Raw genomic sequence first — 425 nt, forward strand, 5'->3', positions numbered from 1 at the left:
ACTGACCATACACTTATTACAGTTATAACGTATTACAGTTGGATGGACTTCCCGCTTTTATCTAAGCTCCCAATCATTAAGCGAAAACAAGGAGTTTACGTTGATAATGATTAACTCCACGTTTGGTCATACACAAAGACTTGCATATGTGTTATAAGTAGTTCTTTTATAAGTAATAGGAGAGTCAAAAAAGGACAGAAAATGGTTTCATTTGCAGCGAAACAAATTATGAGAGATACCGCGTTAATAAGATATAATTATGGAAATATTTATAATCATCCGAGAGTGAAAAATAATGACTACAAAACCAAAATGAAACCTGAAAACGAAATTACAAACCCAAACCTTGCAAGACGAATGAGGCCGTAATATTAGGCCAAACCATACCAATGAAAATACCATTATGCTGCAATGTTGCATCCATG

Source organism: Penaeus monodon, chromosome 29 (assembly GCF_015228065.2).
Source record: "Penaeus monodon isolate SGIC_2016 chromosome 29, NSTDA_Pmon_1, whole genome shotgun sequence".
Classification (NCBI taxonomy): domain Eukaryota; kingdom Metazoa; phylum Arthropoda; class Malacostraca; order Decapoda; family Penaeidae; genus Penaeus; species Penaeus monodon.